The sequence below is a fragment of the Lynx canadensis genome, chromosome F1, assembly GCF_007474595.2.
Source record: "Lynx canadensis isolate LIC74 chromosome F1, mLynCan4.pri.v2, whole genome shotgun sequence".
Taxonomy (NCBI): Eukaryota; Metazoa; Chordata; class Mammalia; order Carnivora; family Felidae; genus Lynx; species Lynx canadensis.
In genome coordinates this window covers 1,049,545-1,075,414 of record NC_044319.2, presented here as the reverse complement: position 1 = coordinate 1,075,414, position 25,870 = coordinate 1,049,545, and the positions used below count along the sequence as shown (strand labels likewise).

The following is a 25,870-nucleotide window of genomic DNA, read 5'->3' as shown; positions in this document are numbered from 1 at the left end:
GCAGAATGAAGACGAACTTAAAGACAGATGAATAGATTTCTTCTTCTTTTTTTTTTAAAGTTTATTTATTTATTTTGAGAGAGACAGTGAGAGACAGAGCTTGAGCAGGGGAGGGGCAGAGAGAGAGAGGGAGACACATAATCTGAAACAGGCTCCAGGCTCTGAGCCATCAGCACAGAGCCCGATGCAAGGCTTGAACTCACGGACCTCGAGATCGTGACCTGAGCTGAAGTCGGACGCTTAACCGACTGAGCCCCCCAGGCGCCTCAGTAGATTTGTTTTCTACTCTGAAGAGCCAAAGGGGAAAAAAAAAAACGATGAAAACAACAGCTTCAGGAAGCTGCGGGACATTATGAGAAGAGTAAACATACGTGCAATTAGAGTCACAGAGGAGAAGAGAAACAGACAAGACACTTGAAGACATAATGGCCAAGCTTTTCCCCAAATTGCTACCCCATCTAGACAGCAAGCTCAGTGAAACTCAGGAACTCCAGGCTACACATCCTTAGTGGTCCACTCAGCGCCTGGCAAAACGGCAGATTTGCCCCTTCTACACATTTATGCGTTCAGCACCCAACCTAATTCTTTATTGAGTGCTTACTGTATGTAAAGCACGATGAAAGGCGCTAGGGGCACAAAGATGCCTCAGGGACAGCCGCTATGCTCAGTGCAGGGGGAATAGGGCTTTGAAAAAGACAAGAGGGAGGAACCCAGCTCGGTTTGCTTACGGTCGTCCCTACTGAAGGGAGAACATAACCCTGTGAGTCCCGAGTGAGAAGAGGTCTCCTATCAGCAGGCGACAGTTCCAGGGGCCTCTCTCCAGATCCCCTTCAAACAGTCCTTTTCTCCCCAAACTTTGTCCGTTTAGGACAAAAGCGGGAGCCTCGTCCACACAATTTTCACTAATTCTGCTTGAAGGCGCCTTTCGCTTTTAGGCAGAATTTATATCCTAGGGACATCTCCAGGTGATTAACCGCGACACACGGCGACGCTTGTGTCACATGTAAGGAGAAACGGCTGAACAGGACCATCTCTCCACCTGGAAAGCGTACACAGTTGCAGAGGTGTGAACGCCCCTCCAGGGCGTAAAGACTAGAAGCTCGACAGGACTCCGTTTGTGTGTATGTCAGAGAGACAGCAAGGCAGAGAGAGTCGCAGAGGCAGACGCAGGGTGAGCGGGACTCTTAGCATTCCCTCCTCTCCGTGAAACGTCGCGTCGCGGCCGTTTCCTCGGGCTGCTTGCTCGCTGTCCACTTGCAGCCCGTGCTTCTGAGAGGCAGCCCGTCCACAAGTGAACTCAACAACACGCCCCGGCAGACGGGTGCCGGTCTGAGAGGCTCCTTCAAGGTCTCACCGTGGATACAAGGGCACGGTTTGGGGCACAATGCCCAAAACGAGACGCCTGGAACCATGAATTTAGTAAACCCCTGAAAAGAGCCGCTGGAAATGTCTCATTTCTGTTGCAAAAAAGAATTCACCCACAAAGATACGAGCAGAAATTAGATTTGGGTAGGTTTGCAGGAGCCTCTGCGTCCAGGAAGTGGCATTTATGAGTTTGGTTCTGGATCTGTCACTGGCTCCCTAAGTGACTTCAGCCAGTGTTTTAGTCACTGGTGCCTGCGTAGCCGCCGGTCGGGGATAATATTCTCTGCCACCCGTTTCTCAGCCATGCCACATGTGTCATATCATGGCGGTTGTCATCCTGAGTTACTCCTGTGCTCCCGGCACTGTGATGCACTCTACTTGTATTCTTTTTTTTTTTTTTTTAAACATTTATTTATTATTGAGAGACAGAGAGACACAGAGCATGAGCAGGGGAGGGGCCGAGAGATGGAGAGACGCAGAATCCGAAGCAGGCTCCAGGCTCCAGGCTCCGAGCTGTCAGCACGGAGCCCGACGCGGGGCTCGAACCCACGAACCGCGAGATCATGACCTGAGCCCAAGTCGGACGCTCAACCGGCTGAGCCACCCGGGCGCCCCTACTTGTGTTATTTCTGATCCTACCAACCCTCCTGAAGGTGGGCACTATTCAACTTATAGATGATGATGCTGAACCTCAGAGAGGTTCAGATTTGGAAAAGTCACGCTAACTAGTACATAGTAGTGACAGGATTCTACCAGACGCCTCTTGTGATTTTATCTTAGTGTGGTTTTATCCATTACTTGATATATAAAAACACTCTACGTGTGTACATATATGTATATATACGTATATGTATATACATATATACATACATACATGTATATACATATATATACATACATACATGTATATACATATATATATACACATATATATATATGGGGGAGGAGAAGGGGGAGGAGAAGGAAGACGAAGGAAGCTTAGGAACTACATGCATGGAGTGTAAATCCAGATCAAAGATGAGATACGGCCTAAATCAACCAGAGACTGTAAACAAAGCACAGAAAAAGCTACAAGCTGCGAGGACCACACATAAAACAAAAAGTCAGAGAGTATTTAGATGCCTGGTGCGTCCCCTGAAAATCACTGAAGACTCTTAGTTTTCGCGTTGTATCCATCTGGACCTGGAAAACAAACCAGGAGTCTTACACCCACACCACATGAGACCAGGGCTGTGCGTCCCCCCACATGACGTCTGTACTCGAAGACGAGTCTCTAATGTTTGTAAATCCGCAGCACTGGAAAAATGGTCGTTGACGAGCACACGGGAGCCCACTGTACCGTCTCTGTATTTGCGCAGGACTAAGATTTCCCATAACCTAAGTTTTAAAAGCGAGAAAGGGGGAAAGAGAAAGCAAAAGAAAAACGGCAGTCCGCCTGGGATGGAAAACAAGCAAGGCCTGAAAACAAAGAAGAAATCCTGATACAGTAAGTGACTCGTGAAGGGGCCTCTTTCCCCCGGCTGGACAACCGTTCTAAGACTTCAAGAGGAGAAAATGCAGGGAGGAGAGAGAAAGGTCCTCCTGTGAAAACCCGAGTGTGTTCTCACGAGACGTGAGGGACTCCAAATGACCAAGAAAAGCCAGCATCTTGGAAGAGACGCCAGAGGGGCCCGATATGGCGGAGCCCGAGCACCTGCACAGGGACCTCGTGAACAAGGGCAGGCGACACCAGACGACTGCTGACAATGAACGTAACAGCATCCCACAGCAGAACTCAAAAACATGCCTAGAATATTGACATACGCATACCAAAGACAGATCTACACTGATGTCCCCGTGAATCGGTCTGCTTAAGCACTCACCAGGACTTCCAAACACTTAATTGATCTTTCTCGAGTTGACCTTATTTGCTGCCATTGGCATGAAGCGGCCAGCTGGGGCTGTGATGGTTATTCTTCCGTTCACGCATAACTTGTAAACCGGTGATTCCCGACGTTTTTCAAGTTACCATGGCTTACTTGATTTTATGAAAATTGTTCCTTTTTTTTTTTTCTCCCTAAAGGAAAAAAAGCTTTATGACATATTTGGGGTTTTTTTTTGTTTTTTTTGTTTTTTTTTTTTTGATGAAACTAAACAAAACTAAAAGTCCTGGTAATTCTCTTCAAAAAACTGTCTTTCGGGGTCCGTGGCTAGCTCAGCCAGTGGAGCTGCAATCCTTGATCTTGGGGTTGTGAGTTCGGGCCCCAAGTAGAGATTACTTAAAACTAAAATCTTTAGGGGCACCTGGGTGGGTCAATCAGTTAAGCGTCTGACTCTTGATTTTGGCTCAGGTCATGATTTCACGGTTTGTGAGATTGAGCCCCACACTGGTCTCTGTGCTGACACCACAGAGCCTACTTGGGATTCTCTCTCTCCCTCTCTCTCTGTTCCCCCACTCTCGTGCACAGCTCTCTCTTTCTCTCTCAAAATAAATAAATAAACATTTTTAAAAAAAGAAGATCCTTAAAAAATTGTTTTTCATGGGATGCCTGGGTGGCTCAGTGAGTTAAACATCTGAGTCTTGATTTTGGTCATGATCTCGTGGTTCATGGGATCGAGCTGTGTATGGGGCTCTGTACTGATAGCACAGAGTCTGCTTAGGATTCTCTCTCTCCTTCTCTCTCTCTCTCTGTCCCTCCCCCAGGTGCTCTCTTTCTCTTTCTCTCAAAATAAATAAACATTTTTAAAAATTGTTTTTCTCTTTTTTCAATGTTTATTTATTTTTGAGAGAGACAGAGCGCAAGCAGGAGAGGGGCAGAGAGAGAGGGAGACACAGAATCCGAAACAGGCTCCAGGCTCCGAGCTGTCGGCACAGAGCCCGACGCGGGGCTCGAACCCACAAAAGGCAAGATCGTGACCTGAGCCAAAGTCGAATGTTTAACCGACTGAGCCACCCAGGCGCCCCCCCAAAACTGTTTTTCATATTAATAGGAGCACAAAAATATCTAGCATTCAATAAGGTTAAACATCCAATGAAAGACTACGAGCCACACAAAGGAATAGGAAAACCTTACCCTTAACAAGGAGAATGATCAATGAGGATAAACCGACCCACAACTGATGGCCCCAGATGTGAGCATTAACAGACAAGGGCATAAAAACAGCCATCACAGTTGTATTATACGTGTTCAAAATTTCAGTGGACGACCTGAAAGCTATTTCTTAAAGACTCTTATCAAATTTCTAGACAATATAGCAATGGAACAGAACAAAGAGCACAAAACTAAACCCATGCATTTTTGGTCTACTAATTTATGACAAAGGACGCAAGGACGTACAACGGAGAAAATACAGTCTCTTCAGTAAATAGCACTGGGAAAACTGAACAGTCACGTGCACAGGAATAAAATCAAACCCCAGTCTCACACTATATACAAAAATCAACTCAAAATCGACTGAAGACTTAAATTTCAGACCTGAAAGCATAAAAATCCTAGAAGAAAACGTAGGTGGTGAGCTCCCTGACACCTCTCTCGCGATGAGTTTTTGGATTTGACACCAAAAAGCAAAAGCAACAAAGGCAAAAATAAACAAGTGGGACCACATCAAACGAAGAAGCTCCTGTGCTGTTGGCGGGACCTAATTTGGTGCCACCACTGTGGGAAACAGTACAGAGGTGCCTCAAAACGTTAAAAATAGAGCTCCCTTATGGGCCAGTAATTTCACTTCCGGGTATACATCCAGGGGAAGGAAGGCAGGCTATCAAAGAGGCGTCTGCAGCCCTGTGATCTTACAGCATTCTTTTTTTTTTTTTTTTTACGTTTATTTATTTTTGAGACAGAGAGAGACAGAGCATGAACGGGGGTGGGGCAGAGAGAGAGGGAGACACAGAATCCGAAACGGGCTCCAGGCTCTGAGCTGTCAACACAGAGCCCGACGCGGGGCTTGAACTCGCGGACCGTGAGATCGTGACCTGAGCTGAAGTCGGACGCTCAACCGACTGAGCCACCCAGGCGCCCCTCTTACAGCATTCTTCACAAGGGTCGAGATATGGAAACAACCTAAGTGTTCATCAGCGAAGGAATGGACAACAACGTGCACACGCACATACGCATACATACACTGGGATATCATTCTGCCACGAGAAAGGAAACCCTGACACTCGTGACATCGTGGATGGACCCTGATGGCATCACACGAACTGAACTAAGCCAAGGGGAAAAACTACATGGTGTCACTTCCGTGTGCAACCAAACAATACAAGTCAAGCTCACAGAAACAGAGAACGGACGGGCACCTGGGGGGCCCAGGCGGTGAAGCGGTCGACTTCGGCTCAGGTCATGATCTCCCAGCTCCTGAGTTCGAGCCCTGCGCCGGGCTCTGTGCTGACGGCTCGGAGCCTGGAGCCTGCTTCGGATTCTGTCTTCCTCTCTCTCTGCTCCTCCCCTGCTTACATTCTGTCTCTCAGTCTCTCTCTCAAAAATAAATAAACATTTAAAAAATTAAAAAAAAGAAAAAAGAAACAGAAAAGAGACAAGTGGTTGCCACAGCGGGGGAGGGGACAATACAGAGGTTGTTAAAAGGGCACAAACTTTCAACTAGAAGATGAATAAGGACTCAGGATCTAATGCACAACATGGGGACTACAGCTGATAATACTGTGTCACATAACTGAAATTTGCTAAGAGAGAGAGAACTCAAATGTTCTCACACACATACGCACAAACACGCACAAGATAAATATGGGAGGTGATGGGTGTGTTAATTAACTGGATGGGAGAAACTCTTTCACAATGTACACATGTATCAAATCATCACAGTGTATCCTTTAAACGTCTTACCATTTTAGGGCGCCTGGATGGCTCAGTTAGTTGAGCATTGACTCTCGGTTTCGGCTCAGCTCGTGATCCCAAGGTTGTGGGTTCGAGTTCCGAACGGGGCTCTGCGCTGACAGTGTGGAGACTGCTTGGAATTCTCTTTGTTTCTCCCTCTTCCCCTCTACCTTGCTCCCGCTCTCTCTAAAATTAAACAAAGAAAAATTTTTTAAAAATAAATATCTTACCATTTTTTTTGTCAATCATACTTTAATAAAGCTGAAAAAATAAAGTAAAATAAAATAAAATACCAGCCAACACCTAAACAACTCCTTAAAAAAAAAAAAACTTCTAGAAACAAAAACTACATTATCTGAAACAAAAATTAGGTCAGATAGAATCAATGGCAAAGTAGATATTGCAAAAGAAAAGGTTAGTGAATTTGAGACATAGCAATAGAAGCTACTCAAAAGTAAACAGAAAGAGAAAAAAAAAAGAATTTAAAGAAATAAAATCCTCGGTGAGCTGTGGGCCAATGTCAAGCAGCCTCATATACATGTAATGGGAATCCCCCAAGGGTACGAGGCATAGGGACATAAAACAATATTTGAAGAAACAGTGGTTGAAATTTTTCCAAATTGCATGGAAACTGTAAAGCCACAGATATGAGAAGTCCCATAAACCCCAGCACTTGCAACATGAAGAAAGCCATTTCAAGGCACATCATATCTATGCTGAAAACTGCTGATAAAAAATTGGCAAAAAAAAAAAAAAAATGAACCCCAACCGCAGCCTTCCACCATTTACAAAAATTAACTCAAAATGCATCGATTCAAATGTAAAATGTAAAACTATGAAATTATGAGGAAAAAACAACACAGGAGAAAATCTTGAAGATGTTCAACTAGGAAGAGTGCTTAGATCTGACGTTAATAATATCCGTAAAAAGGAAAACTTGACAAATTAGACCTCTTAAAAATTAAAAATGTTTGCTCTGTGAGAGAACCTGTTGAGAAAACAAAAAGACAGATTACAGACTGGAACAAAATCTTTGCAAAGCACCCATCTACCAAAGGACTCGGTGTCTAGAATATATAAAGAACTCTCAAAACTCAATAGCAGAAAAGCACACAATACGGTTAGAAAGTTGGTTAAGGACATGTCAATGAAGTGAATATACAGGAGGAAAATAACCAAATGACCCAATGTCAAAAATCAACAACCAGGGAAATGCACGTTAAAGCCACAAAACAGGGGCGCCTGGGTGGCGCAGTCGGTTAAGCGTCCGACTTCAGCCAGGTCACGATCTCGCGGTCCGTGAGTTCGAGCCCCACATCAGGCTCTGGGCTGATGGCTCAGAGCCTGGAGCCTGTTTCCCATTCTGTGTCTCCCTCTCTCTCTGCCCCTCCCCCGTTCATGCTCTGTCTCTCTCTGTCCCAAAAATAAAAATAAAATGTTGAAAAAAAAAAATTAAAAAAAAAAAAAAAACCACAAAACAAAAAATCTCAGTGCTGGCAAGAATGTGGAAAGACTGGATCACCCAGAGATTGCTGGGAGGAATATAAAAGGCTACAGCCACTCTGGAAAATAATTTGGCATTTTCTTCTCAAACTAAAAATGCACTTACCATGCAACCCAGCCTTAGCACTGTTGGGTATTTATCCCAGGCAAATCAAAACCTGCACACACTCAAAAACCTATACGTGAATGTCCATAGCAACTTTATTTGTAATAGCCAAAAACTAGACTCAACACAAATGTCCTTCAATGTATAAATAATTAAATACATTGTGGGACATCCACACCAAGGAGTACTACTGAGAGATCAAAAGGCACAAATTCTTGGTACAATGAGATCTTGGGCTGGCCTCCAGGGAAAGCAAAAGGCTATATATTGCACGATACCATGTAAACGATTCCATTTACATAACATTCCTGAGATAACTAGAATACGAAATGGACAACAGATTAGTGGTTGCCGGAGGTCATGGATTGGAGGAAGGGGGGCAGAGTGGCTACGAAGGTACAGGGGAGCCTTGTGGTGATGAGAGACACTGTATCTCACTTGCGGTGGCAATTACAGGAAGCCACGCATAAAGTAAAACTGCACAGATACATACATACACACATCCGTGCACACGCAAATGAGTACATGTAGAGCTGAGGAAATCTGCATAAACTCTGGGTTGTATCAGTGCCAATTTCCTAGTTTTAATGCAGTCCTATGGTTACACAAGAGATCAACATTGAAGGAGGCGGCTGAAGGGGACACCGGACCTTCCTATACATTTCTCTGCCACTTCCTGTGGATCTATAATCATTTCAAAAGAAAAAGTTAAAGAGAATAAGAAACTTACTATTTACAAAACAACAATATAGCCTAGGGTTTCTTACGTACTATAGCAAATATATAAGTAAAAGATATGACAGCAATGGCATAGAAACCAGGAGGAGAGAAACAAAGGTAGACTCCACGGGCTCTCACACTACACCTCCAGTGGCAGAACGTAACCTGACGGCAGACTGACGAGTTAAAGACAATACCGTGACCCTAAAACCCCAACGTAACCACTAAAACATCAAGGTGAAGAGATACAACTAACAAGCCAACAAAGAAGATAAAATGGAGGGGCACCTGGGTGACTCAGTCGGTTAAGCATCCAACTTCAGCTCAGGTCATGATCTCATGGCTTGTGGGCTCAAGACCCACGTCGGGGTCTATGCTGACAGTTCAGAGCCTGGAGCCTGCTTTGGATTCTTTGTCTCCCTCTCTCTGCCCCTCCCCTGCTCATGCTCTCTCTCTCTCAAAAATAAATAAACAAACAAAAAAGATAAGATGGAAACACAAAAAATATTCAAATCCAAAAGAAGGCAGCAAGAGAGGAAAAAGGGAATAAAGAACAGATGAAACTAATAGAAAACAAATATAAATGATAAATTTATTTTTTTAATATTTCACATAACCAAATTTTTTAATGTTTTTTTATTTATTTTCGAGAGAGAAAGAGAATGCACACAAGCAGGGGAGGGGCAGACAGAGAGGGAGACATGGAATGTGAAGCTGGCTCCAGGCTCTGAGCTGTCAGCACAGAGCCCGATGCGGGGCTCAAACCCACGAACCACAAGATCATGACTTGAGCCGAAGTCGGACGCTCAACCAATTGAGCCACCCAGGTGCTCTGATGATAAATTTAAATGTAATCATATGAGGGGCACCTGAGTGGTTCGGTCAGTCGGTTAAGCATCCAACTCTTGATTTTGGCTCAGGTCATGATCTCACTGTTTGTGAGATCAAGCCCCGCATCAGTCTGTGCTGATAGTGGGAGCCTACTGAGACTCTTTCCCTCCCTCTCTCTCTGCCCATCTCCTGGTCGCTCGCTCACACGGTCTCTCTCAAACTAAATAAAATAAACTTTTAAAAATGTAATCAGATAAATAATAACTGTGTCCAACAAAAGCAAAATGCATACTCTTCAAGTACACATGGAACATTTATCAAGATGGATCATATTCTGGGCCATAAAACTTATCTCAATAAATGTAAAAGGGCTTAACTCATACAAAGTATGTTCTGTAATCCCATGGAATTAAATTAGGAATAACAGAAAGATATCCGGAAAAATCTCAAAATATTTGGAAATTAAATAACACATCTCTAAATAACCCATGGGTCAAAGAATAAATCAAAAGGAAAATTAGAAAGTACTTTTCATGACATGAAAATGAAAATACAACCTATCAGAGTTTGTGGGATTCTACTAAAGCAATTCTTATAGGGAAATTTACAGCACTAATTGCCTATTAGAATAAAAGAAAGGTCTCAAATCAATGACCTCAGGACCTATGATATGAAACTAGAAAAAGAAGAATAAATGAAACCAAAGTAAGCAGAACATAGGAAATAACAAAGATCAAAGAGAAAATCGATGAAATAGAAAACAGAAAAACAACATACAGAATAAATGAAATCTAAAGGTGGTTCTTTGAAAAGATCAATAAAATTAATACACTTCTAGACAGACTGATCAGGAAAAAAGAGAGAAGAGACAAATTACCAATATCAGGAATGACAGAAGTAAGTGACATCACTACAGACTTTACAGATACTAACAGGATAACAAGAGAATATTATAAACAACTTTATGCTTATAAATTTGACAACTTAGATAAAACATTGTTTGAAAGATGCAAACTACGAAAGCTCACTCAAGAAGAAATAAATAACTTGAATAGACTTTAATTTTTTTTAATATTTTATTTATTTTTGATAGAGAGCACAAGTGGGGGAGGGGCAGAGAGAGAAGGAGACACAAAATCTGAAGCAGGTTCCAGGCTCAGAGCTGTCAGCACAAAGCCCAAGGCAGGGCTCAAAGTCATAAATTGCGAGATCATGACCTGAGCCGAAGTTGGACGCCTAACCGACTGAGCCACCCAGGTGCCCCTTGAATAGAACTATTTCTGTTAAAGGCATTCAATTAAATTAATTAAGGTTTAAATCCTTCCACAAAGAAAGCTCCTAGCCCAGATAGTGAATTATACCAAGTATTTAAGGAAAAAGTAACACCAACTCTACAGAGTCTTCCAGAAAATTGAAGAAGAGTAAGTAATTCCCACTTCACTCTATGAGCTAGCACTGCTCTGATACCAAGGCCAAAAAACATTATAAGAGAAAAACCACAGACCAATATCCTCATGAACGTGGATACAAAATTCTTAAATAAATTTCAGTAAATGGAATCCAACAATTATTAAAAGGGTAATACAGGGGTAATACAGTTGGTTAAGCGCCCAACTCTTGATATTGGCTCAGGTCATGATCTCACAGTCTTGAGATCAAGCCCCACATTGGGCTCTGTGCTGGGCATGGAGCCTGCTTGGGATTCTCTCTCTCTTCCTCTCCCTCTGCCCCTCCCCTACTTGTACTCACTCTGTCTCTAAAAAAACAAAAAACATAAAAATTTTAAAAGAGTAATACATTATGACTAAGCATGGTTTATCCCAAGAATGCAGCCTCAGTTTAACATTTGAAAAACAATGTCAGTCATTCTATTAACAAATTCATAAGAAACACCATGTGATCATCTCTAATGCAGAAAAAGCATTTGATAAAATGCAACACTTTTTCATGACAAAAAGACTCAACAAACTAGGAATAGAAGGAAACTTCTTCAACCTGATAAAGAGCATTATGAAAAGCCTGTAGCTGGGGCACCTGGGTGGCTCAGTGAGTTAAGCATCCGACTTTGGCTCAGGTCATGATCTCATGGTTCGTGAGTTCAAGCCCCACGCTGACAGCTCAGAGCCTAGAGCCTGCTTCAGATTCTGTGTCTCCCTCCCTCTGCCCCTTTCCTACTCACACTCTGTCTCTGTCTCTCAAAAATTAATAAACATTGAAACAAATTTTTTTGAAAAGTCTATAGCTAACATCATAGTTAGTGGGGAAGAACTGAATACTTCCCCCCAAGATCAGGAACAACATGAGGACATCCATTCTCATTACTTCTGTTCCACAGTGTACTAGAGGCTCTAGCCAGTGCAATCAAGCAAGAAAAAGAAATAAAAGGCATCGAGGTTGGAAAGGAAAACATAAAGTTGCCCTTAGCCCCAAACAATATCATCATCCAAGTAGAAAATGTGATGGAATCTACAAAAAAGCTACCCAGAACTAGTGAGTTTAGTAAGTTTAATAAGAACATAAGATCAATATAACAGGTCAATTGTATTTCTGTATACTCACAACACAAAATCAGAAACTGAAATTTTTCAAAATAATACTATTTATAACAGCATCAAAACAAACAAAAAAAGAAAATTAGGATAAATATGGCAAAAGGTATGCAAACAGCTACGCTGAAAACTACAAAACATTGCTAAAGAAAATTAAAGAAGAGCTTTTTAAAGGGTGGAGAAATATACATCTTCCTCGAATCTGAGAACTCAATATTGCTAAGACGTTGACTCTCCCCAAATCGTTCTATAGATTCACTGCAATGCCAGCGAAGATCCCAGGTGGATCTTGCAGAAATTAGCAAGGTGATTTTAACATTTAAATGAACACGTGAAGAGCTTAGAATAGCCAAAATCGCTACGAAACAAAATACAGTTGGAGAACTCAAACCACCTGACTTCAAGATTTGTATAAAGGCTACAAGAATTGAAAAGTGTGATTTGGTGTAAATAAGCACACAGAGGAAGGGGACACAACAGGGAACTCGGAAATAGACCTACACATATATGGACAACTACTTTTTGACAAAGCTGCCCAAGTAGTCAGTGGAGAAAGGGCAGGGCTGGGATGACTGGATACCCACACACAAACACAATGGCCTCCAGTTCATACCTGGCGCCATATGCAACATGGAGTGATAGGTCTAAATGCACAACCAAAAATGGTACAACTTCTAGAAAAAAATGTTGGAGAAAAATCGTGTGATTTGGAGGCAGGCAAAGATTACTTAGAACACCAAAAACGTGACCCCACAAAAGAAAAATTGATAAAGTGCACTTAGTCAAAATCTTAAATTTAGCTCCTAAGAGAATGAAGATGACTTGTAAACTGAGAGAAAACCTTTAAAACGTGTATCGGATAAAGGATTTGTATTCGCACTACATAAAAAAACTCTGAAATACTAATAACGAGAAAACAACACATTTTTAAAGTGTATTTAGTTTGAGAGACAGAGAGAGAATGAGAGCGAGAGGAAGGGCAGAGAGAGAGAGGGAGAGAGAGAATCCCAAGCAAGCTCTGAGCCCGACTCAGGGCTCAAACTCACAAACAGTGAGATCACAACTTGAACCGAAACCAAGAGTCAGACGCTTAACCGACTGGCCACCCAGGCGCCCCAACAACACAATCTTTTAAACGGGCAAAGGATTTGAACAGGTACTTCCTCAAAGAAAACACACAGATGGAAAACAAGCAAACAGAAGGACTCATCAGGGGGATGCACACCAAAGCCACGGCAAGAGCCCACCTCGCACCTATCGAAATGGCTAAAACTGAAAAGACTGACCATCCCAAGTGCTGGGAAGGTGACAGAGAGAGAAACTGGAAGTCCCACACGTTGGTGGAAACATAAGATGGTCCGACCACCTTGTAAAACAGTTGGGCAGCTCTTTACAAAGATAAGCAGAGCACAGGGGATTTTTAGGGCCGTGGAACTGTGGGGAATAAGTTTAGCAATTCCCTGAGTTTGCACCAATGGGTTAACAGGGTTTAGGACTAAAGCACCTAGGATTAGGTAAACAGAGCAAAAGTGCCCCCAGCATAGTACAAGATCAGAAAGCTGCTTCCACAGAATGCAAGGTCCGCAATAGGTGAACAGGTAAACAGGGCTACAGACTGCACAGCAGGGTGAAATTGCCCAGATCTGAGCTAGTTAGCAAAATAAAGGTGCCTTGTAGACCCTGAGGTAGCATGCTCAGTCCGTCTTATCCCCTAGACAAGTTAAGATAAACAGACGTGCCTCGTGCCTGCCATAAACAGCCATCTGCCCTGCGTCGGGATTTTGTTTTGTATTGACCCAAACCCCTAACGCCACATATCTTCGAAACCCCCTTTCTCTCACACGCGAGTTAATGTTCACAGTTTTATCGTCTCTTTCTGCACATCCATCACCATTGTTCGTAAGTCTTCTGATCCTACTAAATACGAAGCAAGGACCCTTACTCGGAGCTCTTGTCTCCTCCCGGTCATTAGCCTCTCTCATATTCAATTCTGCATCTTCTCCCTTGCTGGACAAGAGAGAACTCCAGACTCAAAGTCTGTGACATGGAACTATTCTGAATGATACTGTGACGGTGGATACATGTCATTATAATCTGTTAAAACCCATAGAAGGAACATTGTGTGTCAACTACACTCAAGTAAAAAACAGAAAAAGAAAAAAACCAACATAGAACGTAGAGCATCAGGAGCAAATCCTTAGGGATGCTGTCGATGGGTGATAACAACGTGTCAACACGGGTGGACAGATCGGAACGAATGCACCATCTGGTGTGGGGTGCTGGCGGTGGGGGAGGCTGTGCCTGTGTGGGGTAAGGGCTGCACCAGAACTCTCTGTGCTCACCACTCAATTTTGCTGTGAACCTAAAACTGCTCTACAAAATAAAGACTATTTGAAAAGACAAAGGGGGCGAAGTATGGATCCACGCTACAACACGATGAACCTTGAAAACACCACACGGAGTAAAAGAAGCCAGTCCCAAAGGACCACATACGATATGATTTCACTGACATGGGATGTCCACAGTAAGTAAATAAGAGAGACCAAACGTGGATTATTAGTGGGTAAGAGCCACCAGGGGAGGAGGAAAACAGGGAATGACTATTAACTGGCAAAACACAGTTTCTTCTGGGTTGAATGTTTCAAATTTAAGAGAGCAGTGCTGGTGCACAGCTCCGTGAATGTACTAAAAACCACTGAACTGTACACGTAAGTGGGTGAATTTTATGGTATGTTCACTAAAATCTTGAGAAATGTTTTAAAAATTAAAAACTATGAAAACCGAAAGAAGAAATGATTTATACGGTTATTCTGGAAGGCACATACGTGCGAGGAAAAGTATACGGTCAAAAACAGACATATACGTGAATTCGTGACATCTCTTTTCCTTGTGGTCTCGAGTTGCACATGGGACCAGGACAGCAGGAGCCCCTTCTGTGCAGATATTGTTCCATGGAACACTGGCACGATGATCTCCCCACGGAAGGAAAGGGGTAAGAGTCGTACTGGCTATGAAAACATCTACTCTCCAAAACGTATAATGACTCACAGGTAAGTCTGTATTACACATCTTTTGTTTAAAACGTACAGTGATGGGGGCCCCTGGGTGGCTCAGCCGGTGAAACATCCGACTTCAGTTCAGGTCATGATCTTGTTGTTCGTGAGTTCAAGCCCCACGTCGGGCTCTGTGCTGCTTCGGATTCTGTGTCTCCCTCTCTCTCTGCCTTTCCCCCGCGCATGCCCTCTCAAAAATAAATTGAACATTTAAACAAAGATCCTTCTGTGCATTTATGGAAGCCCAGCTCCACCCCACCCACCCCACCTCCACGGCAACAACACTCAAAATTCAGTAATTCCAAGAACGACGGCACCAACAGATCCATTTTGCTGTGCGCACAGAGTCCTACCAGAGATCCGAGTTGTGTGATTTCTGTTCTTTATGAGAGCAGTGGCCCCGTGCCGTGGTCTGGGTGAGAACAGGAAAACGGGTGGGTGCCACTGAGGGTCCCCATCTGTAAGTCTGGCTTCGGGTAACACGGACCCACGAGCCTGACCTTCACTTCCTGGAGACCAGAAGTTCGTAGTCGCGGGCTGTGTTGGCAGGTCCGTGAGGTCATCCAGGGTCAGCCTTCTGCCGTGGTCCTCGGCGTGTGGCCCCCGTCCTCGGGCTGACATGGTGGCTGCTACAGACCTGGAATGTGGTCAGCAGCCACGGGAAGGGGAAAGGGCAAAGGGAGGTGCTCTGACTGTTCCGGGAGGTAAGGACGGAGCTGCCCCGAGCAGGGAGAGGGCGATGGCCGGCAGGTCAGGCGCCCGGCTGTTTGGAGCCAGAAAGTCGGTGGATGCAGGAACCGATCCCGGGATAACACGCGTGCTGTCCTGACCCTCGAGGGCACAAAAGGGCTGATGTCCGGAGCTGAAACGCCTGGGTTTAAAGACCAACAGCCTTTCTTAAAGACCAACGTCTGCAAAGGAGTTCACTGCTGTGTTCAGGTCCCACCCTCCAGGGACCTCTCCCCACGAGGACCGAACTCGGCACCGGGGACTCTGAACATCTTGCACGTTCCCCAAGGCTGCTTAGCTGCCCAGGGTTCTTGAACTCACGAACAGTGAGATCACGACCGGAGCCAAAGTCGGACGTGCAGCCGAATAAACCACCCGGGCGCCCCAGAAATATCTTCTGTTTACCGAGGCTGACGGCGGGGGGGGGGGGGTGGTAAGAGGGAAGAGGGGCATGAGAATGCAAAGCGGAGAGACAGGTGACAGGTTCATGGTGAGCTGAGTGAAGGGCACGGTCAAGCAGGGGCAGGAAACACGGGTATCGGACGGCGAGAAGCACAGAGAAGGAGGCCGCTTTCATCAGACCCGGCTCTCCTGCCGGAGGCAGGCCACCCCCACCCGAGCCCTGCTCCGAGTTGGAACCCGGGAGAATCTGCCTCGCTCGCCCGGTGAAAGGTGCTCCTGGGGCCTCACACCTGCGAGGCGGCAGGGACCTGAGCGCGGGCTTGGCTCTCCACCTGGAGCCCCTCGGAGGGGGGCAGCCTGGCAGGGGCTGCTGCCTTCCCTCCTGTGCCCCGAGGAGCTACCACAAGCTCCAGGACCAGCCTCCCCTCAGCAGCGGGCCGGTGAGCGAGTGCCAGGTGCACGGTGCTCCCTCAAAACGCATGAAGGGACTAGAGGTGCCTGAATGCGGAACGAGGGGGGCAGGAGCCCCGGAGGGAACATCCTGCGCTTCTGGGCATCCTGCCTTAGCTGGTACTTCAGCTACAATGTCACGTAATTCACCCCTTCTGTGCACAACAGATCTCAGAGGGAACTAAAGCTATAAGATTAAAAAAGCCTCTCTTTCCCCTTTCCACCCCCGCACCTGCCGGCAGGCCCTATACGGGGCTGGTGCCTCAGTACGTACGTATTCTGTCCAGATACTTCTGTTGAATGTATTTGCAAGAATGTAACTTATAAGCAATTTGATTAACAATAACTCACTTACAAAGTACATCCTACATTAAAATTACTAGCAAGGGCCGGGGTTGGGCGGGTGGGGGAGGAGGGTGGGCCCTTCCCCGGGAGCAGTTCCTGGGATGGCCACCAGGTGTCAGAGCCACCAACAATGCTCCCAGAGCCCGGGGCAGGGGAGCGCCAGGAAGGGTGGCAAGACCCCCCTGGCAGTGCTCGGCCCTTTGGTGCGAATTTTGTCTACTACGGCGTTGGGTGGGGGGAGTAAGGGGAGCTGCAAACCCCTTAAATTCTCAGGCCACAGATTCCCCTTCACTGGGTAGCCTCTGATCCTTGGAGAAGCCATGCGAGCGCGGCCGGGTTCTCTGGGGAAGCGTGAGGATGGCCTGGGCCGTCTCCCTTCCCCAGCCAGAGGCCAGCGGAGAGGTGAGCACCGCAGGGCACACAGAGGCGGGCTCGGCCACCCCTCCTGCACGGGTAAAGTTCTGCACGCAGAGTCGCGTCCAGCCGGGCCTGGCACTGTCCAGCAGGCTTGGGGGGCTCAGCTCACGGGCAGCGCCCAGGGCGATTCCGGGGTGACCAGAGCCAGCCCATTACAACAAGGAGGTCGGGGTGGGGGTGGGGGGCACGACGACCATGGCTCCAGGCAAACAGCACATCTGTAGAGTCTCCAAAAGGAAGAGGTCCCTGGACCACACCCCACTTCTGGCCTCGGGTCCAGACCCACTGCACACTGGGGCTTCTCACGGGTGAAACTTTACCACCTATAAGGATGCCAAGCTTGTGGGAGGGGGTGGGGGTAAGGGGAGAGCTCGACACTCCCTGTACCACATCACTGACGTCTAAGTATGACTCCAGATTCATGATCTCCACGCATTCTGACAGGCAGATGAAGGTGACCTTTTTCTGTGATTGGAATGGCCTCATCGTCTAAACTGGTCCGTCCCACACAGGCCACGTGAAGCAACAGTAACTATTTAAGTCACTCTACACCTTACGTGTCATGTGTGTAATTTAAAATAATACACCTGTTGCCATACACGTAATAAAAGCGGCAATTATCGTTAAAACATAGGTAGTGTTCATATTCAAATGCGACCATGCATTTTATGCTCGATGTCTCAAGCGTCATATTCAAGCCAAATGATTCATTTAAAAATAAGAAAGGACAGAGCAACGTTTAGAGTGGGATCCACGTTAATGTACCACGACTGGTACAATAATCGTTGCTTTGATGTGGCCAACACTGGTCTGGCCGTGGAGGTGTTTTGTTCTCCATTCTCCTATTACACATGATATCAGAGGTACGGAATTGAAAAAATCTCTCATAATGCTAACCAGACTACTCCCGTGATCATTTCAGAGGGAACACTGTCCCCGAGGAGGGACAGACAGAGCCAAGGGAAGGGGCCGTCGAGCACCACCCTAATTTGCTCTGGGTTTGCCTACCTCAAGGAAGCCTCCCCTCCTGGATCACCCTCGACCCGCTGGATTCCTGGTAAGTCAACGAGCCTCCCAAGCCCATGAATAGTCTAGTCTCCTTCATGAGGCCACTCATGTGACAGGGTTACACTAAGGCCCAGACACATGCCACAGGTCAGTGTCTCACGAGATCCCCAAGCTTCTAGGCCTCTGAAAAAAAACAAAACAAAACCATGGGGTGTCGAGGGTGGGAAAGGATGGAATTCAGGCCCCGCCCACTTCGCTGAATCAAATACCTGCTTGCCACACGCCCCTCCAGTTTAATCACGTTTTGGGAGGGTGAGTCAGAGAGGAGGTGGGCGGCCGTGCTTGGTTTTCCAGGCATATGGTACCCTAATGACCATGACTCTTCCCTCCACTTAAACCTCCCTGCACAGACACTCCTCCAAGCCCTGCACCCGGCCAGGCAAAAGGCCTGATTCAGAATCTCGTCTCCTCACCGGTACCCGAGGCTGATCCCCTTCCATAAAAGGGGGAAGGAAATCATCAACGTGAACGCACAAAAACAGATGACTTCCTGAGTCACACCTGAGTTTGGGCGCAGAGTTCGGGTGCAGGGTAAGGTCAAGCTAAAAGCTCAGAGGTCACGGACCATAATTATCCCTCCAGAAGGGCAGCCTTCCTTACCCGTAGCCACGCAGCTTCTGAGGCCATGACAAAGAGCTGGGCCCATCGAAACCCCGGAGGAGGAAACATTCCTCACCAGGTCTCCCAGCCCAAGCTTCCGTGACAGGCACCAGAGGAGTAAACAGACTAAGCCAATAGAAGCAAGCGAGAACTGGTTCCCCTGCTCTCTAGATGGCTCATGACATTTCAATTACGCTCAGCACAATATAGCCAAATTATTTATAACCTGTATGGAGCCTCCTGGCTTCACAGAAGAAATCTTAGTTGGTGGGGTTGAAGGAAGCTAGAAGTAGAGACCAGAGAAAAGTTCACAAGTAGAAATGAGCCCGTCCAAGGGGCCGTTTGCGTCCTGGATACGTAAAGCATGGCGACTTTTGTTCAGGAAGCCGTGAGGGTGGTGTGTTTTGGGAGGTGCTTACTTGCAATTTATTTCTCCGAATAATGTAGTGTTCATGTTCTGTCTCTCTCTGTCCCTCCCCTGCTTGAGCTCTGTCTCTCTCTCTCTCTCTCAAAAATAAATAAACATTAAAAAAAGTGTGTTTAAAAATAAATAAATAGGGGCGCCTGGGTGGCGCAGTCGGTTAAGCGTCCGACTTCAGCCAGGTCACGATCTCGCAGTCCGTGAGTTCGAGCCCCGCGTCAGGCTCTGGGTTGATGGCTCAGAGCCTGGAGCCTGTTTCCGATTCTGTGTCTCCCTCTCTCTCTGCCCCTCCCCCGTTCATGCTCTGTCTCTCTCTGTCCCAAAAATAAATAAACGTTGAAAAAAAAATTTTTTTTAAATAAAAAAATAAATAAATAAATAAATAAATAAATAAGGACTATTAGCTTTAAAAAAAAAAAACAGGAGTGCCTGGGTGGCTCAGCCGGTTGAGCGTCCAACTCTTGGTTTTGGCTCAGGTCGTGACCTCATGGTTCATGAGTTCGAGCCCCATGTTGGGCTCTGTGCTGACAGCACAGAGCCTGCTTGGGATTCTCTTTCTCTCTCTCTCTCTCTCTCTCTCGCTCTCGCTCTCTGCCCCTCCCCCACTTGTGCTGGCTCTTCCCCTCTCTCTCTCTCTCAAAATAAATACCGAAAGTTAAAAAAAAAAAAAAAAAGAACAATCTCAGGTCACCACTTTGCCAGCCCCACCTTCGATGACTAAAGGAAGTCACTGGGAACAGAACTGCCCTCAAAGTCAGGAACGTACGACTATCAGGCCTCGCCAGGACACCTGGGCAAGACACCTGGCCATCACGCATGTCAGTCACGGTCACCTTGTCTGAAAAGTTTAGAGGCCCAGATTCCTTTCAATACTAAATGACCACACTGCAGAGTTCAATATTTTCTAGATGGTCACTTCCCACAAGAACAACAGGGAACATAATTAATAGGAGAAAACCCCCCAAAATAGATCACTGTGCTGTAGCAGGGTCTATCACACTGTGTAGACGTGGCCTTGGTGTGGCCAGGCTGCTTGGTTAATCAGACACAGGGATGTGAACACTTTTTCGGGTAAGAGAGCCACCCACCCGCAGGGGAGGACGGCCTGCGATCTCCAGATCGCGACTGCGGTGGGGAGCACCTCTCTGGGGGACGGAACGAGCGTGGGTCTTTTTTGAACCTAAACCCAGTGTCTCAAGGGAACATTTTGAGTCAGAAAACAAAGCGGGCCGACAGGCTGTTTGGAGCCGCGACTCCTGCTTTTCAAGTTCACGCTCAGCCTACCTGTGGTGAGGCCTGTGGTTGCCACACCGGGGCCGTCCGCAGGGGCCAAGTGTGCTCAGAGAGGCTCTCGTTACATAACCCTCGGCCACGGCCCCGCACGTGCATGAGCGGGCACACATGGGATCACACACGCTGCGTGCAGGGGCAGGGGGTTAGAACACACGAGGCTGCAGGACAGTGACAGGGGTGAGCTCAGGGCCTCCTGCCGCACAGGTTAACAACAGCAGCATTTCACATTCCTGTGGTTGTATGAACCGTGTGCCTCGGGCGAAACAAAGGCTCCAAGAAGAGTAGAAAGCCAAGCGAGTTCTCAGTGAGCAGCTCCTACCCACAGGCCCTCATGATGCGGGGGACGTGGGGTCGGGCGGGGGAGACTCGGCACCTAGTGCTCCTGTGTCAGCTGTGAACGCCGTTCGGCCACTGCTGGTCAGTGTCCAGCTTGCTCCTGCTCCAAAGAATGAGCCACCTTTGACTCCAAAACCAGCTTTACCCGCTCCCCGCCCCCCTGCGATCTCTCTCTCTCTCCCCTCCCCTCTCTCCACCCCCCCCCCCCCGCTCTCTCTCACCACCCAACTCTCTCTCTCCCCACCTCTGCTCTCCCATCCCCCCACCCCCCCCACCCCTGCTCTCTCTCTCTCTCTCTCCACTTCTATCTCTCAGACGCATTTTCTTCACCGCACCCTATGACCGGCCTGGCTTCGGGTAACCAGGGCTCATTCTAAGTTACCTTGTTGTCACCCCGAGGCTTTGTGTTATCTGTTGCCTCGGCCTGGAATGCTCCCAACCCTGATCTTCACGAAGGTGGCTCACAGAGGTCTTGGCCTACGGGGAGCCCCTCAGAGGGGCCCTCCCCGGCCCTCCAACTCCAAGCATCCCCCCACCCTGCATTCTGTCACGTGACCCTACCCTGATTCCCTGCCTGGCACTTCACACCCCCTCATTTACTTCCTGTGTGTTTCTTTCTTGCCTGTCTTCTCTCACTAGCATGCAAGCTCCGTGGACGTGGGCATTCTGTGTCTTGTTCACGGACTGTTTCTAGCCGCTACAACAGGGCCTTGCACACGGCCAGTGCTGGAGAGCGCCAGCTGAACGAGCGGACGGACAGTTGGATGAGGGAGGAGGGCAGAGGAGGCCATCCCTGCGAAGGGCCGATGGTGCGCTGGGAATAAGGCAACGAGGACTCCAGAGTCCTCCAGGGAAGACGGACATTTACCCAAACCAGTGTGGTGCAAGAGAAGCTCATGGAAGTGTGTGCAGCTGTCTGCTCGATGGGAACGTGAGGACAGTGTCAGGAAAGGTCAGAGGTGGCCAAATGGGCAAAGGAGACAGGGGTGACGGGGAAGGCACCTTGTCGGGGAGCATCACGGCCAAGCAGCACATCTGGGAACAGACCGCAGGTTCCAGAGGAGCCCCGCGTGAAGCCGTGAGGGGTGTGAGGCTGGATGGGGTGGGGGCACAGGCCAGCGCAGCCTGGAAGGGGGGGCACGTGCCAGGTCTTAAGAGAGCCTTGCACACCAGTCCCCGTGTGCTGGATTTCAATCCTCTGAGAGGCAGGAGCCATTGAGGTATTTTTTTTTTTAATTTTTTTTCAATGTTTTTTATTTATTTTTGGGACAGAGAGAGACAGAGCATGAACGGGGGAGGGGCAGAGAGAGAGGGAGACACAGAATCTGAAGCAGGCTCCAGGCTCTGAGCCATCAGCCCAGAGCCTGACGCGGGGCTCGAACCCACGGACCGCGAGATCGTGACCTGAGCTGAAGTCGGACGCTTAACCGACTGCGCCACCCGGGCGCCCCATTGAGGTATTTTTAAGTAGGGAGGTGACATGATGGGTTTTGACTTACAAAGATAGTTTGGGTGGCAGCGAAGGCCACGAGAAGAGAACAGAGCAGAGCACGTGGGTCACTGTCCCCTCTGGGGCCTGAAAACGCCTGGATGTCAGCCCCCAGCAGCAACAGAGAAGGAGGAGTGGTCACAGACTGGAAGCTGTTAAAAGGGTGGAATCAGTGGGACTCAGTGACACTCAACGTGCGGGAGGTGACGGACAGGACGGGGCTGTGGTCTGTGTGGCCTCGCGCGTGGGGGTCAAGAGGCGGCCAGGCCAGAGTGGCCGGCTCATGTGAGGCCGCCTGCCCAGCCAGTTATCTTCGGCCCTCAGCCACCGTCGGTGACAGGTCCCTCTGATGGGTGCACATCCACCCCACGACATGGCTGATTTATCCGCTCGTGAAGATCCGCGTGTTAGGATTTCAGCGCGGCCGTTCTTGGAGGCACACGCTGGGCCACCGCCACAGAAGCATGACTATTGGTCTAAATATAGACGCGCCTGTCACCTCCGAGAAAGAACAGACCAGAAGCCATGGTTCCACTCACTCCGAGGAAGTTTTAAGGGGAGAAAATTAAAGAACAAACCTTGCCCTGTCTCTCACGGCTGTGAATCTAAGCAGCAAACCACGACTGCCTCACCTGCTGCCCTTCTCCTGCCCTCCTGGCTAACTCAGGCCCCAGAATCCTCGAGAGCAGCCCCCTCCCCAAGACAGTTCTCACAGGCCCCAAGGGATACCTCACAGGGGCTGAAGAGCGGGTACAGCCGGCTGGCTGGCCCAGGGCTCTGCAAGGACCCCACTTTATTCCTTCTGTCCTGCCCCCCTGCCCCGCCCTCTCCCCCCCCATCCCCCCCACCACGAGCTGCCACCACGAGAACAAATGCACAATTCGGAAAGCGTGGGCTCTGGTACCTGGCTGCTTGGTTGAATCCTGGCTTTGCCATGTGGGAGCTGTGTGACCCGGGCAAGTTGCCTAGCCTCTCTGTGCCTCCGTCTCGAAAACAATGCGGTAAAATAACGCGGTGATTAAATGAACGAAGCCCACGGTGAGGGCCCGGCAAATGTTCGCTGTTGTTCCCACGGCCGCCCCTCCCAGCCCTGGGGAAGGAAGCCTCGCTAAGTCCTAAGACAGGGAGCCCCAGCTGCGGGCGTCCTGCTGCCAGCTCAGGGGCAGTGCCCTCCTTTTGCAACACGCCACCAACGGGGCCGACAGAGCAGGAGAGATGGCGTCCACTGGTTTCTGAAATTATCATTAGAATGTTCTTGACGGTTTATCCCCGCAGCCCTCCCTTCTCACGCCGTCCTCCCAGGACTCACCGCAGTCAGAGTCTTCCGGGCCAGCAGACAAGTGAGTGACAGACACACACGGTCTCCCTCCCTCGGGGACGGGGTCAAGTGGGGCCAGCCTGGCTCCTGCTCCCTTAAGATGGGCTCTTCCCAGGAGAGTCCCTCGCTCCTCACCTAAATAGGTTTCTGGAGTCTTCCAAAGGGAGGGTTGAGTCCGGTCCTTTGGAAGAATGAAAGCCCAGTTGCATTGTTACGTTATGTGTAAGTGGAAAACGAGGATAAGCTGTAAAAACATGCTAAGTTCAAGACCAAAACAATAGTTCTGATACGGACTTTTAACTTATCTTGGATGATGAGCTACCTGTCAGCAATCTTAACATTAGCACAGGGAGAGGAAAATGAAATTTTAAACATGATACCCATTCACATTCACATCAAAAACACCCGTCCGGCGCACAGGAATCAATCTTACTGATAAAAGAGGTGCAAAACCTGCCCAGGGAATCCAGAGACATTACCAAGAAAAACGAAAGAAGACCTATATAAATGGGACAGCATGCCGTGTTCCTGGGCACAAAGGTTCAATGCCGTGAACATATTCGCTTTTCCCAAATTGATCTACGGATCGTATTCGATTCCAGTCAAAATCTTGGCGATTTTTGGTGGAAACTGACAGGATGACTCCATTTTTTTTTTTTTTCTCTGAAATGCACAGGACCAAAAGAACCAAGGAAATCTTGAAGAAGAAAAACACAGTTGAAAGATTTACTCTGTCAGATGGCAAGACTTATCATACGATTACAGCAGTTAAGTCAGTACTGTATTAGCACAAACTTTGGCCAGCAAAGGCGCAAAGATACGTGAACCGACCAACAGAACCAAGAGGGTTTAGAAACAGACGCACACGTGTGCCAGTCTCTAATTCATGGTGACGACGCCATACTGCGGGGCAGAGAGGAAGGCATGGTCTTTGGACCCTCCGGATGTAAACACGGAAAAACTAATGAGCCTTGATCCTACCTCACACCAGTCACAAAGCTAAACTCTAGGGGCGTCTGGCTGGCTCAGATGTGAGAGCGTGTGACTGTTGGTCTCAGGGTCACGAGTTCGAGCCCCACGTTGGGCGGAGAGGTTACATAAGTAAATGAACTTTAAAACAAAAAGTCGAGGAGTGTGGACGTATCCAGGGCAGGTAAAGGATACCTCTGAAGCTTGCAGAGTCCATCTGAGAAGAGTATCTCCGTGCCCTTGAGGACGGGGAATGACTTCTGAAGTAGGACACAACAAGCACGAACCATAAGGGGAGCAATTGATGAATCGGATTTCATTAAGAACTTCTGCTCGTCGAGACACCATTAAGAGACTGAAAGCAAACCACACAGCGGGAGAAGGAATTTGCAGGACGTGGGTCCAACAAAACACTCACACTCACCATCCATAAAGAATTCCACAGATCAATGAGAAAGAGGAAACACAATGTTAAAAGGAGGGAGACGCAGAAGACTTGAAAAGGTGCTTCATAAAAGAGAATATCCCATGGCACACCCCCCCCCCCAAAAAAAAGAACAACTATTTTAAAAGGGCTCAACATGATTAGTCATCAGAAAAATGCAAATTAAAACGACGGTAAGACGCTGCTCAGGTCGGGCAATGTTTGCTTTCGTGGCAGGGGTAGGGGCCTCCCAGGAAAGAATCCAGTGAGCTGCACACTTAAGGATTTATGTGCTCTTCTCTATTTAGGACGCTTTCATAAACATGTTTCCTAAAAAAGCAAGAGACTTGAGAAATCTATCAAGCAAATTTAATGTGGAGACCTGACTGGATCTTGTTTCACACAAGGCAACTGTTGAGAAAGCGTTTGTGAGAATTCGGCCATCAACTGCATATTTGATGATAATGAAGACGTTGTTCCGGTGTTTGGGTGACGTGATGATGTTGCAGCGAGGTCTTGGGGCGCCGGGGGGGGGGGGTGCAGTCGGTTCAGCGTCCAGCTCTTGATTTCGGCTCAGGTCATGATCTCGTGGTTTGTGGGACTGAGCCCCGCGTCGGGCTCTGTGCTGACAGTGCGGAGCCTGCTCGGGATTCCCTCTCTCTCTCTCTCTC

General features: G+C 47.7%; 2 long non-coding RNA genes across 3 annotated transcripts in view; both read right to left on the bottom strand.

The window, feature by feature from the left end:
- The window catches only part of LOC115505351, a 31,093-nt gene extending 24,869 nt beyond the window's left edge, over positions 1 to 6,224 (bottom strand). For both annotated transcript variants that reach the window (XR_003965990.1, XR_004343122.1), the window contains exons 1-2: positions 6,186 to 6,224; positions 3,228 to 3,421 (exon numbers count right to left, since the gene is read on the bottom strand). This is a non-coding gene — a long non-coding RNA (uncharacterized LOC115505351). The remainder of the gene's footprint in view (positions 1 to 3,227; positions 3,422 to 6,185) is intronic.
- Positions 6,225 to 6,327: 103 nt separating this feature from the next.
- Positions 6,328 to 23,991, bottom strand: LOC115505286. Its single transcript, XR_004343137.1, has 3 exons — positions 23,798 to 23,991; positions 18,290 to 18,472; positions 6,328 to 6,362 (listed from the first exon to the last, which is right to left on the bottom strand). It is a non-coding gene; the product is annotated as an uncharacterized LOC115505286 (long non-coding RNA).
- Positions 23,992 to 25,870: the final 1,879 nt, after the last annotated feature.